The following is a 15,066-nucleotide window of genomic DNA, read 5'->3' as shown; positions in this document are numbered from 1 at the left end:
GTGCCCTAGTCGATTTGTGTCCTATTATTCTCTTCTTCTTCACGTTCTTTCTTTTCCATCTCGTGTTCTGTTTTTCATTATGCATATCTATGTGAGGAGTAGTATGTGGAGATTGTATGATAACACGGAGTGGAGATTTATTGTTCATGAAAAATATCGTGGGAGATTGCTGTTTTTGGAATTGACTACAACTTTCGAAGTGCTTAAGCTGATGGTCAAAAAAGACTATAGAATAGAAGAGAATACAATCGATGTGGAGTTAAGTTATGATAAGTTATCACGTAACTCGAGCATCGCTTGGTGCCTTTCTTGCAGCTCTTTCACGCTCAAACCTTCTGAAGGAAAGTTCCACCACATTTTGTCTAACTTCTTTTCATTTCTCGATTCCTTCAACAGTTTCAACTTCTCTAGATCCATCGCAAGCTCCTCTTCGAGCGCCTCCATTTTCTTTATGAGGTCATGGAACCTTTGTTTCTTATAAGCTTCGACGAGGGGTCGGGTATTGTCTTTCTCTAATGGTTCTTGTCTCGAAGGGTTCTTTAACCGGTCAGCCACTTCCTTCATAGACGGATGTGCGAATGTATAGGGCTTCTTCGGTTGAGAGAAAATCAAGAAAGCCACTTCAACGTCACACATTGCTACGAGCTCGTTCATTTTCTTGAAAATTCCGGCTTTACGTTATGAGAACGTAATCATCCTATCTCCATAGTTCTCCACCTTCTTCATCTCGATCTTTTGCTTCCCCTTTATTTTTCTTCCCTTTGCTTGCTTCGTAGATGACATGTTTGCAGAAACCAGAACTAGTGTTTGATTTCTTGTAGGTGAAGGGAGAAATCATAGCATTTTATTTTATCATGCTATGTTCTATATGTTGTATATGTTCTTGTCTTTTATAAAGTCTTACGTTCTTGTTTTTTCTTGATTAATATCCACTATTTCTCTAATACATTTAGAGGATTTTTAGGTTCTCAAAATTTTACTTAAAACAACTATTTCTTTTGTGTAAATAGATTAGGAAATTATAGTTTTTTTTAATTATAAAATAAAATAAGGGTAAATAAGACTTAGTTTTTTTTTTGAAAAACCTATTTGACTAATCTACAATAAAAAGGAATAGATGGACAAATTTTTTTGTAGATATCCATTAGATTTTATTTTCCCAAAATTTATAGCATGTTGTACGATATAACATCACAGAATTAAATCCAACTGCATGGTTTTCTATATAATAGCATCGGTAGAGAAAAAAGGCTAATTTACTTGGAAGTATTTCATTTTTTTTTGGAATTAATGACAGCAAATGTTACTGATATCTGTCACATTTGATTTAGTTTGAAATATAATTAGACCACAATTGTAGTTATAACTTTGTTGGTTTATGTGTTATTTTTTTCAAAAGTGTGTCTATATTGTTTTAAACGACAACACGTACTCATAATTAAACATTCACGTCTTTACTTAATATCATGGGTCCTTGATTGCATTTTGTATGTAGCGTTTAGGCGCCACCCTAATCGCAACATTGAATTGCTACTATATACATAAAACCAAGTCACCCTTCCGTTTACATATAATTTCATCCTTGATGGACTTCCCCTTGCTTATATAACACAACCTATAACCCATGACCAAGACGCGATATACAACACCTCCTGCTGATGATGTAATGAAATTTTAAGTTACGTTCACTACAAGTATATTGGTTATCCTTAGCGGCCGAATAACGCTATCTAACGATACTATAGCGTTTTAACAAGCGCTCTATCATCGCCTGTCATTATAGGTCAGAGACTTTTGATAGCGGTTTTTAGTATTGCTACCGTATTTTCTTCAAATATAGCGCTTTGTTTTATGCAATTGTATATTTTACAATAGCAATTATACTTTGTTATTAATTGTTTTATATGTGTAACAATTTCTGTAATTGTTCCCTAAATTTTCTTTTAAAAGTTTTGGATAATTTGACAATATTAAAAAAGAAAAATATATTTTATTAATTTATATGAAATCCTGATACAAAAGACCTATATATTACAAAGTAAAAGTACAAATTAAAAGATAGTTTCATACAACTCTTGTATTTAAAGCTTGTGAATTCTTTACACTCTTTTGACCTCCAATCTTTGAAACTTCTTCTCCGTCATCATCAACACACAAACAAGATAGAGAGGACATCATTCCCTTGGATCTAAATTCTATTACCTCATCACTCTCACATTCTTCAAGTTCTTCTTGAAGCCTTTCCAATGATATAGCCTCACTGCTCAACAAATTAAATTGAAAAGAGTAATGTCGATTTGATCAATTGCAAGAGAAGTAGAAGCAAGGTTGGTAATCGAGTTAAGATCTGAAACCAAAAAGAACATCATCGTAATCAGAGAGGAAATGAAGCCACTGTTCCATGTAACATATATCCTAGCTAAAGAGAGAACTAAACTAAGTGTATAAAGATATGAAAATGAGTTACATTTATTTAACGAATTTACTGGATAATAAAACACATGGACACATACTAGATCAAAAACACACACAAAAAAAAAAAAAAAGAGAGCTCCAAGTTTTATTTCGATGTAGTTGACAAAAAGACGTAATTTTAATTGTATGAGTAACAAAGAGACTTAAAAGCAAGGAGATCATTACCCTCACGTATCCAGGTCACCAAGGATTGGCATTAGAGGTTTGATGACGTAAAATCCATTTTCAATCACTCCCAATATGGACCTAGACCGTGGACCCAAATAGATAATATTTGATCGTCAAACACACTCTTGCAACCAACCCGTCTAAACTCTAATGCACCAAAGTCTTATCAGGAGGATAGTCTATTTTGTTGTTGATACTCCAGTGTTTTGAACTGCGTTAGCAAGGAGTGAATAAAGCTTTAAGCTTCAACAACTAATTGAAGAGAAAAAAAGAAAAGAAATCATGTTTCGAAATAGCGACACTAACCTTTTCCTCTCTTTTGACAATCTGCCATGGCCAAAGGTAATCGCTAGCAAGAGTAACATCAATTGCGACTACTTAGACCCTTGTTTCAGAAAATGATTTTTAATATCTCCAGATTCCAAGTTCAAGCATGGAAGAACAAAGCACGAGAAACATACCTTGTAGTGGAGCATAAGAACTTGATTGGCTTCCAAGTGCGACGGAGGTAGAGTCAGCGACGGCGGGGAAATGTCTTGACCATAATTGTTTTGGTAAAGACTTCAGACATCATCTTCCTCCATAGCTCCGATACATACTTGTACGCACATATGGTTCACGAAAATCAATCAAAATCATTAGGCTAACAAGTTCGCAGTAACAGATATATAACACAGATCTAGATCTGTAATTAGTTCGCAAGATCTGTAACTAGTTCGCAACAACAGATCTATAACACAGATCTGTAACTAGTTTGCAACAATAGATCTGTAAATCGATTCAGCAAAACAATATAATGGTTCATTTGAATCTAAGACAGTTCTTCTTGCATACCTTGAGTGAGCCCATGTCTCACTTGCTTCAACGGTGGCTAGGGCTTGATTTTGCAATAGACAGTGAAAGGGAGAGCAACAACATGATTTAAGAATCTAATTGCCCTTGTTTTTCTACTGTATTTACTGAAGGTGTGTTTTTAGGGTTTTTTTGGGTGGAGAAGAGGAAGAAGATGACTCATCTGGTTTTGGATATGGGTTAAGAATTTCGTCGGAGGAGAAGCATGGTTCTGAATTTGGCAAATTGGTGACAAGTATGGAGAGATGGACATAGATAGTGAGAAAAAAGCTTGAGAAGTGAAACAATGGAGTAAGAGAGAGACGGAGATTGAGAGGAAGAATAAAAATTTGATAGCAACTTTTTTTTTTTTTGTTAAAGTACTTAATGTGCAAATAAATTATTTTTTCCCTCAAACAATCCACAGCGATTCAAAATGTATTAGTGCTATATCTTTTACATTTCTAAAAAGAGTTTTTAAAACTAATATTCAACCAACCAAATATAACGTTTACACTTTAGCGAACGTTATCTAAAGTTGAAGGGTATGTCATTTATAGCAAAAATGCATTAAACGTTATATTATACCGCTATTAATATCTCAATTTCTTGTAGTGGTTTATTCGATGTATACCATGCTATTTGATAAAATATGCAGCAAACCTTTATATGGGCATTTTGTACGTGGCACGATTATGTCATGCGCTGTGGAACAGGAATAACGTGTTAACTGACGATGTGGACCATGCGAAGAACACAGTCTAGTTAGAGAAGTAAATAAGTGAGGGGAGTAGATTACAATCTCCTTTTTCATAACCATTTCATTACACTACGCATGAGGCCTCCGAAAAAGTAATTTATTTCTTTTATTACCTTACATGACACATGCTAAGGCATTTATATATTGCATGTTTTTTATCCAAAATCCGTGTTTACCTTAAGAAGTTGGTTATTGTTTGGAAAATCGTAGTAGTCTGTGATTCATGTATAAAACCCAATATCCTTTTTCATAATCTGTCCAATACACTACGCTTGAGGCCTCAAAAAAGTAATCTAATTCTTTCATTACCTTACATGACACATGCTAAGGCATTTATATATTACATGTCTTTTATCCCAAATCTAGATTTACCTTAAGAAGAGGAGGGTATGAATACCTCTAAATTATAATTAGGGAATGACTATAGGGATGTAAAACATGACTGGATTTAGTAAAAGGAATATTTTTAGTATTTCCTTTAAGAGCCTTCATAGAGCGCTCAAAAGGATATATCCATCGGAATTGCACTATCCCACCAAGAGATGGTTCATGTGGTAGATGAATTGGTAAATGTTTCATCACGTCAAAAAAGGCAGGAGGGAATATTTTCTCCAAGTTACAGATCAACACCGGGATATTATCGTGTAATTGTTGTATGCCATCAGGTGTCAATGTTCTTGTACAAAGGTCCCTAAAAAATGCTCTAATGCCAGCCATACATAAACATATTAAATTATCAATGTAAGTAACGTTACAAGGGAGAAATGAAACATACGTATATAATTTAGTTAAAAATATATATTCAATTATAAATGTAATTGTTACCTGCAATTGCTTCATGAATATTTGTTGATAGCAACTCAAGTAACACAAATGACAGTAACCGTTGCATGAATACATGACAATCGTGTCTTTTCATGCCAGAAATGTTTTGACCTTGCTCGACGCATCTTAAATTTTTTGACACATATCCATCTGGAAACTTAACTTCTGTTGTAGTAACCCACTCGAACGCCTTCTTTGCCTCAGGAGACAATCAAAACTTTGCAACCGGTAATTTGCCATCTCGTGAATATGCAAGTAAAGTCTATTGCATATTTCTGCCAAGTCCAACCTTGATTTTAAACTATTTTTTATTTTGTCCTGCACATTCAAAAGCGTATTCATGTAATTATCGGAAAAAAAAATTTCGATGTGCATCACATCAAAGTTTTGCCGCAAGAGAAGATCCTTCCAATATGGGAGTTGCCAGAAGATACTTTGTTTGTGCCAATTGTGAGTGCTAGTATATCCATCTGGCATGTTCTCTAGAGTGTGCCAATTATCCCACTTTTACTTGTTTCTTGAGCACCATAATAATCGATTTGTTCGAGCAAATTATTACCGGAACATATGATTGTAGGAAAATGTGGACAACTTTATTCGTCTTAAGCAACTTATTGTTTTGACGATACGGATGATGCATGGGAAGAAATCGACAGTGACAATCAAAACAACATGATTTTCTTCTATTCTTTAGCTGAAATGAATCGGTAAGATTCATACGATAAGGACACGATAATCTTTCGTACGTTCTCCACCCCGATAACATTTCATATGCAAAGAAGTCACTAATCGTCCACATTAATACTGCCCGCATATTGAAATTTTGTTTACTCTAGTAATCAAACATATGAACACCTTCATAGCACAAATTCTTCAATTCATGAATCAGCGGTTACAAGAAGACAATGGTTGGTTTGTCTCTTGAAACATAAATCCGCGCAATCCTTCATAAAACTGTCTCGTCACATCATCGCTCGCCTGATCTCTATGACTGTACATCCATCTTCGCAATGTATATATCTCATGATGCTCTCCACCCCAACAATTTTTTTTTTGTAAGAAAAAGTTTTTGTTAAGATTTTTTTTTTTTTGTAGTAAATAGATTGCTTTTTGTAGTAAGTTTTTGTTTCCCTCGCAAAAGAATACAGTTGATTTGCGAGAGAAAATTTTCTCGCAATGTTGCGAGTGATTGGCGAGGTATGGTACTCGTCTTGCAAATGACTCACAAATTTGTCGCAATATTGCGAGAAATATTTGCTTCGCAAATCGGCTGTATTCTTTTAGTGCTATAACTACCAGAGTTTTTGTACTATTTTTGCAGGATACAATGATGGAGAACATAATCATATATTTTAAATGGAAAGGTCGAATATATAGCTTGATGATGAATACATCAGAGGATAAGATAACTCTCTCCATGTTAGAAGGTAGGATATGCACGAAGCTTGGATTAGATGAAAATAAGGTTAAATTGCAAATGAAGTACAATGCAGTGTTGTTAAGACCAACTTAAGAGATTTACATTAGTGATGATGGGGATGTCGGTGTCTATATATCTTCAGGTAGAAATAACTGTAGATATGTTTCTAATGTGGACGTCATCACTCCATCAGAATTGCCCGAGCAACTGTCGAGAGTGGAGCTCCTCAATAAAAGTTATGTTGGTAAGAAATATGCTAAACTTGATTCAAATGAGGATGAAATGAGAGATGATGCTGCCATCGTGATGGGCGAATGTGAGGAACAAGGAAAAGAACCAAATGAGGCAATAGTGGAGGTTGATGATACTCAAGATCCTGAGATTGGATAACGTGATGAATGTGATGATAGGAGTGATGAATACGTTGAGTCACCGCCTGTTGTAAAATCTGGTCAGTTGATAAAAGAATGGGAAGACGGTATTGGTTTGAATTTACGAAAAGAATTTCCAAGCAAGACGGTATTGCAGGAAGTGGTGGACAAATGTGTATTTGCTAACAGTTTTGGTTATGTTTTTAAAAAGTCTGATAAGGAGCGGTATGTCCTAACATGTTCTAAAGAAAATTGTGATTGACGTATACGAGCTTCAAATATTCGGAATATTGAACATCGAAAAGACGTCGCGTCATGATCTGCTTACAATAACTTCGTGCCTTTAGTGGAGAACTACTTGCATGATTTATAGGTTGACCCGGAGAAACTAAAAGTGACGGAGCTAAACACATTCAGCTTGAATACAATGTCACGGGAGATGAAGGGATAGATTTTTGGTCAACTTGCTCTTGAAAACATGCAGTTGCAAGGTGTTCGATATCCAAAAGTATCTTTGTATTCACGCATTAGTCGCTTTCATTTCCTTCGAGAGAGATACAGCAAGAACTCGAGGTATGGAATTACATGAATTGGTTACAAAGTATTATTGGACGGAGATGTGGGCCATAGTTGTATCCTATTACTACCCATGCTACCCTGAATTCATACACATAGTTATATCCTAGTGATGACAATATTACCAAGATATCATACACTTATTTGTATCTTATTACTACCAATGTTACCCTGAATTCATACACACAATTACATCCTAGTAATGACAGTATTACCCACAAATCATATATTTAGTTGTATCTTAATACTACCAATGTTACCCTGAATTCATACACATAGTTATTGTTAGAAACTTAAGTCTCCAAAACAGAAACAGAGTAAAACAGAGAGAAAATCAACTTCATATTGATCGTGATCAATACGTAACTTGAATGACAAGGAACTTCTGTTTTATTCAATAGAAAAGACAAAATGAACAACTTGTGTTTCGGTAATACAACTTATGTTTAAATAGACTTCAATCGGGTTTGAAAGTTAAGAGATGCAACTCTTCTTTCTTGTGTCCCTTAAGACATAACTGCCTAAACATAACAGACACGACTCTTTAACCAAACACACACCTTTGACTTAACATACATAATTACTAGACATCCTAAGCTGAATTATCGATCAACACTCCTCCTTAATTGAGTTTTGGTCTCACTCCAAGTCTCCTCCTTACTTCTTCAAACCTTTTGTTGTTAAGTGCTTTGGTAAGCAAGTGAGCAAGTTAAACTTTACCTTCACAATACTTGAGTTTGATAAGACCTTTGTGTTCTGCTTCTTGAACGAAATGGTACTTGATCTCAATATCCTTTGTTCTTCAATGTTGTACTGGATTCTTCCCAATAGCAATTGCCGACTTGTTGTCGCAGTAAATTGGAACTCCTTCTTGAGAATCAAAACCAATGTCCTCCGGAAGTCTTTGTAACCAAATTGCTTGATTTGCTGCTGCACAAATTGCGATATACTCTGCTTCCACTGTTGATTGCACCACTGTTTGTTGTTTGCTTGATTGCCAACAAAACATTGTAGATCCTAGAGAGAAGACGTACCCGGATGTGCTCTTCTTGTCTTCATTTGAACCTCCCCAATCACTATCTCAATATTCGTGCAACTCAGGATTTTTGACACTTAAAAACTGAACGCCATAGCGAGACGTACCATTGACGTACCTTAGAACCCTCTTAGCTTTCTGATTGTGCTTATTAAGCGGCCTCGACATGTATCGTGAGAGATACGAACTTGCAAACATCAGATCTGGTCTTGATGCACATAGATATAGTAATCCACCAATAATGCTTCGATATTTTGTTGGCTCACCATATTCTTCACTATTTTCAAGGTCCTTGCCGTGTGGTGTAAGTGGTGTGCTTACACTTTTGCTTCATTTCATATCAAACTTCTCACTAAGTTTACATGCGCATTTTTCTTGTGAAAGAAAGACTCCTTGTTCATCTTGAATTATCTCCATGCCCAGAAAGTAATTTAACATTTCCATGTCTGTCATCTCAAACTCCATCTTCATTTCTTCTTTGAATTTGTCGATGAGTTGCGTATTGTTGCCGGTGACTATGATATCATCAACGTACAGACTCACGACCAGAATATCTTTGTCTTTCTTCATCACATAGAAATCGAGCTGCATCATTCATGTTTCTTTGAAAACCATGTTGGAGAAAGTATGCGTCAATTCTCGGAGAATTTTTCAATTGAATTAAGAGGATGTGAACAAAATGATGAAGCATTTGATCCAGGTTTGTCTTCTTAATTGAATTTAATTGTTCTTGTTTGATATTTATGTCTTTGTATAAGATCTGTTCTTCTATGAGATATCTTATATTGTAAATTTAGGGAATTGGTGGACAACATATGGATGTCATGTACCTACATTGCAAAAGCTAGCAACAAGAATCCTTGCATTGACCTCTAGCTCTTCTTGTTGTGAAAGAACTTGGAGCAGTTTTGAAGCAGTTGGTCTTTAAATCTGTGTTCTTAGTGCTTATTTCAACATTTTAATCTCTGTTTTTGTATAACTATTTATGTTCCAGCTCCTGTTTTAATATCTCTTCTTGAATTGCAGATCCACACTAAGAAAAGGAATAGATTAGATGTCAATCATCTAAACAGCCTTGTTTATGTCCAATTTAATGCAAGACTTTTTAACAAGCACAAAAAAATTAAAGAAAAAGCAATAGATGTGATTATAGATGATGGTAATGAAGAAACCGTCGAAGATTGGATTGTGGAACAACATCAAGAAGACCAAGCTACTGATGTTGGTGTCGTACCTAATACCCAATCTCCAAGGGTAAGAGAGCTTTATGATGATGATTTTGAATCTGAGGATGAATATGAAGTAATGCTTCACATTGAATTTGAACCTGACGTGTTTTATGAAAATCCTGAGTTTTGTGTGGCACACCAAATGGGTTACTAAGGTTTGTTTTTATTGTTGTTTTCACTACAAGAAATATGGGCACTCTTAACACACCGAAAACGCTACAATATCGTTTAGATGGCGGATTCATAATCGCTGTCTTTGCCTGAGCTATCTTAGACTTGTCATATATAATAGCGTTTTTTGACCAAGCTATTAAATGTCCCTATATAATAGCGTCTTTATTTTGATATTAATGATTTTCTGGTAGCACAATTTTTCGCTATTTATAATTTATATAGCATTGGATGTTTGCTATATTATTGTATATAGTAGCATATGTTATGCATCATAATATTTTCTTTCGTAACAATATTTCGTTGCTACTATTAATTTACTAGTAGCTAGTAACTAGATGATACACTACTTCACTGCCTAAATGACGATCTACATTCCAACAGTCTGTACATGGGCATATTACCAACCTAGTTCCTCCTGACGCAGCAGTAACCTCATTTACAAATTTCAATGCACCATTCTCATAGGCAGGGTCAATTCTTCAGTACATGGCAAGTAAACGAGGATTAAGTAAGTAAGAAACACATAAACCACTCACACTATATAACTTATATATCTTAAAAGACATACCTGCAGAGATTAACCCATGACTTATCGAGCATTTTTATATGTTACCCTTATTTCGAACCGTTCAAACAGTATCCCAAAACAAGCATGAATCAGACAGCAACACATAACATGTATAAGAAAGAAAATGAATCAGACAAGCGTTGTTTACAGGTATAAGAAAGAAAAGACAATGAACATGTATAAGCATGAATCAGACAGTAACACACAAGAAACAATCACATTCGCACTAAAGTTTTTGTTTACTAAATCAAAGAGATAAGAAATCTAACACAAGTCTTAGACAAACCTTTGAAAGAAAGCGTTGAATTAGATATGTCCTTAGCAAGATCTGAAATACATAGAACTGAAATTAGCAAACATCCCTTATTCATACCCTAAATCCAAAGAACCCTAATTGCAAAGGACCGGAAATTGTAAATTGGATGAACCCTAATTGAGAATCGAATTAACAGACATCGTCGGGTAAATATTCATACCGATATTGGGTTGGGGCTGAAGATTGTCAGATGCGGATGCGACGAGGAACTCGGCGGAGAGCTAGTCGATGAATCCGGAGAGCTCGTCGGCGGAGAGCTAGTCGGCGGAGAGCTCGAAGAACTGATCTATGTGTTTTCTGACTTTTGAGTTTCACAAAAGTTTTTTTGTTCTAAGTGTTGGGGAATTATTTTTTTTAATGGCGCTTAATTGATTTTTAGGCTTAAGTGTTGGCGGAAAACTGATTTTTAGCTTCCCGCATAGATATATTTCGGTTTAGCATTTTAAAACAGCTTTTATATAGTCTCATTTCCAGAAAAAAATCTATTATAGCATTTACGAAAATTACGCTATACTTTTGTGCTATCAATACCCATATTTCTTGTAGTGTTGATTACTTGTTGTTTTCTACAGTGATAGTTTGAATATCTATCTTGCTGTTTCTACTTTCTATTGTCCTTTGTTTGAATACTTGATGAATTGTCTGACGTTTGATCAATTGTTTGACATTTGATCAATTGTTTGACGTTTGATCATTTGCAGATAATCAAGAAGTCCTAACTAAACAAGAAGTCCAACATATGCTAATTACTTGATCATTGAAGAAATCAAACGAGGAAGAAGTAGTCTTCACTCTGTTTTGTGACATTTCTCTGTTTTTTGTGTGTCTCAAGATCAAGACGATACTATTTTTTGTATATCATGTTGGAACTTTAATTTGTATTTTGAATATGTATTTAGGATGAATGTCAATTTGATATGAAATAATTTTGCAAAATTATTTATAAATTTTAAAATACTTTTTTATCATCACACTAGAAATATTTAAAAAATATTAAAATTGCTCGAAAAACTAATCCTGAGTAAATCCCGTTAAATCTCTGATTATTTCGCTAGGCGCTAGGCCCATCTCGAGCGTCCAACTAGCGCCTAGCGATTTTTTGAATGTTGATTTTCTCATACGAAGCCTGAGGGGTTTGCTTTAAGCCATATAAGGCTTTTCTTAGCCTTAGAACATTTTCTTCTTCGCCTTTAACGATGAATCCAGGTGGTTGTGCGACATAAATCTCCTCTTTTAGTTCTCCATTTAGAAATGCCGACTTTACATCCATTTGATAAAGCTTCCACTTCATTTGTGCTGCTAGAGCAAGAACGACTCGAATTGTGTCATGTCTTGAGACGGGTGCAAATGTCTCTAGATAATCAACACCATATTCTTGAGAAAACCCACTTGCGACCAACCTTGCTTTATACTTGAATGGAACTCCATTTGCATCAGTTTGCATACGATATATCCACTTCACGCTAATGACGTTTTTATTTTCTGGTTTCTCCATGAGTGACCACGTTCTGTTTTTGTCAATCATCTCGATTTCTTAATTATAGCATCTCGCCATTCTTTAACTACCCATGTGTCACCGTAGGAATGAGGTTCTTCAGAGACTACAAAACATGCTTCTGTTTCGTCGAGATCCACCATTGGAGCAATCTCCATAACCATTGTCTTGTATTTCTTTGGTGGTGTCGACGATTTTTCTCCTACTTGACTGATATCTTCATCATGAAGCTGAGACAAAACCGAACTTGAGATGCTTTGACTTTGTTCTTCTTGTGATTGAGAAACACTTGTGGGTGTACTGCAGTTCTTCTTGACTTCAACTTGTCTTACCCAATCCCACTTATTTCCTTCTTCAAACGCCACATCTCTAGATATCTCAACTCTCTCCTTATCAAGTAGGAGTACTCTATATCCCTTGGATTTGTTGCTGTAGCCAATGAAAATTACTCTCATTGCCTTTTCGTCTAGCTTCCTTCTCTTCTCCTTCGGTATATGTATGTAACATATACTCCCAAAAACCTTCAAGTGTTCAACTGTTGGTTTATGACCACTCCACTTTTCGATCGGTGTGACATCATCTTCTATTGCCTTTGTAGGGAAAGGATTTTGCAGATAATTTGACATATATAATGCCTCTATCCATAGCTTGTGAGGAAGACCTTGGTCAACAAGCAAGGTTCGTGCCATCTCCATCAAGGATCAGTTCATACGTTTTGTAACACCATTTTGCTGCGGTGAGTATATGGCACAGTTACTTGTCTCTCGATCCCTTCTTGATCACAAAACTCATTGAATCCGCTTGAAGTAAATTCACCACCACCATCAGATCGAAGCCTTTTGATCTTTTTACCCGACTGCGTCTCCACCAAGGCCTTGGACTTCTTAAACACTGAAAAAACTTCAGACTTTTGTTTAAGAAAGTATATCCACGCCATATGAGTATAGTCATCTACTAACAACAAGAAGTATATGCTTCCATTAAGAGACTCTGTTTGCATTGGGCCACAAACATTGGTATGAACAATTTCAAGTTTCTCCTTTGTCTTTGTTTGAGACTCCGTTGGAAACGCTTCTCGTACTTGCTTTCCAAGTTTGCATACTCCACATATTTCTTTGTTTACATGGAAATTTGGAAAACCATCTACCATCTTCTTGTTGTGCATTTGTTCCATCCTTGAATTCCCCACATGGCCTAGTCTTCGATGCCATAACTCCATTCCTTCCTCTTCACTAGTCACCAACTCACTTTCTTGTGAAGAATTCCATCTGATTGGAAAACTTTTATTTACCCTCTGTATTTCCATGATCTTCTTTCCCGTACGATCCAAGTTGGTGCAACACTTGTTCTCAAACAAAACACTATATCCGACAGATATAATTTGCGGAACACTGAGCAGATTCTTCTCTAGTCCCGACACCAAAAATACATTCCTTATCACTTTCTTTCTGAAGCTTGTGCAGACCGTAATGTCTCCTTTACCGGCAATCATAACGACTTCTCTGTTTCCAACTTTGATTGGAACCTTGATGCTTTTATCAAGTTTTGAGAAGTATCTCTCTTCTCTCGTCAATATGATTTGTGCAACCACTGACCACACATCTTCTTTGGTGATTGTCGATGCATCTTCTGTTGCACTAAATAGCATATGATCTTCAATTTCTTCATCTTCAACGCTCATATGTGCCCGTTCATACTTCTTTGAACGACTCTCTCTTGAAAATGTCCAACCTGGCCACAGTTTTAACTTTCCTTTGAATCTTTGCTGGGATCCGTCTTTGGCTTTCTCCAGCAATTCGATTCCATGTGGTTTTCCTTCTTACAAAATCCACACCATTTTTTGCCTTTGTTGTCACGCCAATTACTCTTCATTTCTCCTCGTCGTACAACGACTTTTCCTTCTCGTGATAAAACATGCAATGCTCCTTCGGTCATGCTTTCATTACGAGACGACACACACTTTTCATGTGCCTTCAGAGTTCCTATCAACTCTGTTACCGGCAACGATGTCAGATCCTTCGTTTGCTCCATTACAGCACTATGCTGTCAAATCTTTCGGGAAGAGAAATAAGGACCTTCTGAACAATTTGATAACCTGTCTTCTCTTCTCCATGAACTCTTAACTGATTTGCCAAATCAATTAACTTGTTAGTGAAAAACTTGATGATGTCTCCTTCATTCATCTTTAAGTTTTCATAATCCCTCCTAAACGACTGCAAGTTGATCAAGCGTACTTCTGGAGAACCTTCAAATTATGACTCCAATGCATTCCAAACATCCTTTGATGTGGCTGCTGGTGCTATCCGAGGAAAAATCTGATCCGTGACGGCAGTTTGCAAGAGTTGCAGCGCCATCAAATCCTTTGATGATGAATCCTCCCATTTGGTTTTCAATTGAACGGCTTATGTACTGTGATATCGTTGCATCAGCATACTTCGAACACTAGACTCCACCACTTTCCACAACTTCTGTGTTCTTAAGATGGTCTTCATCTTAATCCGCCAGAAAGAATAATTATCCCCATCGAATATGGGAATCACTTGATTTATTGTTGCATCCATGATCTCAGGTTTTTAATAGAACTTTTGTCTGAATTTTTCTTGTCTTTGTACTCGGATTGGCCCTTGAATCAATAGAGCTCTGATACCATGTTAGAAACTTAAGTCTCAAAACAGAAACAAAGTAAAACAGAGAGAAAATCAATCAATAAGTAACTTGAATCAAAAGAAACTTCTATTTTATTCAATAGAAAAGACAAACTGAACAACTTGTGTTTCAGTAATACAACTTATGTTTAAATAGACTTCAATCGGGTTTGAAAG

At 35.8% G+C, this 15,066-nt stretch overlaps 5 pseudogenes across 6 annotated transcripts; 1 reads left to right on the top strand and 4 right to left on the bottom strand.

Annotated features, from left to right (window-relative positions):
- Nucleotides 1-264: 264 nt before the first annotated feature.
- Nucleotides 265-654, bottom strand: AGL88 (annotated as a pseudogene). Its single transcript has one exon.
- Nucleotides 655-2,019: 1,365 nt separating this feature from the next.
- On the bottom strand, nt 2,020-2,786 carry AT2G11983 (annotated as a pseudogene). 2 transcript variants are annotated; one of them is made up of 2 exons: nt 2,641-2,786; nt 2,020-2,347 (listed from the first exon to the last, which is right to left on the bottom strand). The 2 variants fall into 2 exon arrangements; another variant differs by having other exon boundaries at nt 2,020-2,260; nt 2,641-2,736.
- Nucleotides 2,787-4,677: 1,891 nt separating this feature from the next.
- AT2G11980 lies at nt 4,678-5,963 on the bottom strand (annotated as a pseudogene; the record flags this gene model as incomplete). Its single annotated transcript has 1 exon — nt 4,678-5,963.
- A 423-nt stretch (nt 5,964-6,386) lies between these two features.
- Nucleotides 6,387-7,144, top strand: AT2G11970 (annotated as a pseudogene; the record flags this gene model as incomplete). The annotated part of the gene is made up of 1 exon: nt 6,387-7,144.
- Nucleotides 7,145-8,042: 898 nt separating this feature from the next.
- AT2G11950 lies at nt 8,043-14,622 on the bottom strand (annotated as a pseudogene; the record flags this gene model as incomplete). Its single annotated transcript has 1 exon — nt 8,043-14,622.
- Between the last annotated feature and the right edge of the window lie 444 nt (nt 14,623-15,066).

Source organism: Arabidopsis thaliana, chromosome 2 (assembly GCF_000001735.4).
Source record: "Arabidopsis thaliana chromosome 2, partial sequence".
NCBI classification, from domain to species: domain Eukaryota; kingdom Viridiplantae; phylum Streptophyta; class Magnoliopsida; order Brassicales; family Brassicaceae; genus Arabidopsis; species Arabidopsis thaliana.
This window is presented reverse-complemented; position numbering and strand designations above follow the sequence as displayed.